We start from the raw sequence: 1,151 nt of genomic DNA on the forward strand, positions 1-1,151 counted from the left end.
GTTGATTTCTTAATTCATCATTGATTTTGGCTTGACCTTGCATGAAAGATTGCAAAGTTTCTTCGAGACTGGATTTTTGAGGGGGTGCGTGTGCATAATGAGGTTGCGGAGGTGGAGGAGTTGGGTTATATACTTGTTGAGGTTGGTCATTCCTCCACCTAAAATTTGGATGGTTCTTCCATCCGGGGTTGTAAGTACCCGAAAAAGGATTATTGAAAGATTTTTGATAGGTATTCATAACATTGGCCTGATCGTGCAAGACTTCCTTGAATGCGGATATTGTGGGGCAATCAGTGATGAGATGGCCAGGCATCTCGCAAATCCTACAACACTCATTGTTATGTTCTACGGTTTTGACGGGTTCAATCCTTCTAAGTTCAATTTCCTCTACCTTCCTAGTAAGGGCTGCCATTTTAGCCTGAATATCATCCTGAGTATTAAGGTTGTAAAGGCCCCCGTGTGGAATGCTAGTAGGCTTAGGCAAAGGTTTATTCACTCTATCCCCTGTATCCCATAATTGTGCAGTCTCTGCGAGAGAGTCTAAATAGTCCCATGCCTCATCGGGTTGCTTTTCCAAAAATAGACCATTGCACAGTCTCTATAAATTGTTTTAATTGTGGAGACAATCCCTCGTAAAAGAAACTAATGGTTCTCCATGTTTCAAACCCATGATGAGGACAAGAGAGAAGCAAATCTTTAAATCTCTCCCAGCATTCATAAAATGTTTCATGGTCTTTTTGTTGGAAGTTACAAATGTGCCTTTTCAAAAAGTTAGTCCTTTGTGCGGGAAAGAATTTTTTCAAGAATTCTCTTTGCATATCCTGCCATGTTCCTAGCGATCTAGGTCTCAAGGAGTTCAGCCATGTTTTGGCTTTATCCTTTAAGGAAAAAGGGAACAAGGTCAATTTAAAGACATCTTCCGATACATTTGGCACTCTAAATGTGATGCTAATTTCTTCAAAATCTTTAAGGTGAAGATAAGGGTTCTCAGATTCCATTCCATGATACTTGGGCAGCAATTGAATTACTCCTGGTTTGATTTCAAAGTGTCCTACATTTTCAGGAATAATCATGCATGAAGGTTGACTAGTCCTAGTGGGATGTAAGTATTGTCGAAGTGTCATAACTGGGGGTCTACCTTCATCACCATA

General features: G+C 40.2%; 1 pseudogene; it reads left to right on the forward strand.

Annotated features, from left to right (window-relative positions):
• Positions 1 to 663: 663 nt before the first annotated feature.
• Positions 664 to 761, forward strand: LOC120107203 (annotated as a pseudogene).
• The last annotated feature ends 390 nt before the right edge of the window (positions 762 to 1,151 follow it).

The sequence above is a fragment of the Phoenix dactylifera genome, unplaced genomic scaffold (assembly GCF_009389715.1).
Source record: "Phoenix dactylifera cultivar Barhee BC4 unplaced genomic scaffold, palm_55x_up_171113_PBpolish2nd_filt_p 000791F, whole genome shotgun sequence".
Classification (NCBI taxonomy): Eukaryota; Viridiplantae; Streptophyta; class Magnoliopsida; order Arecales; family Arecaceae; genus Phoenix; species Phoenix dactylifera.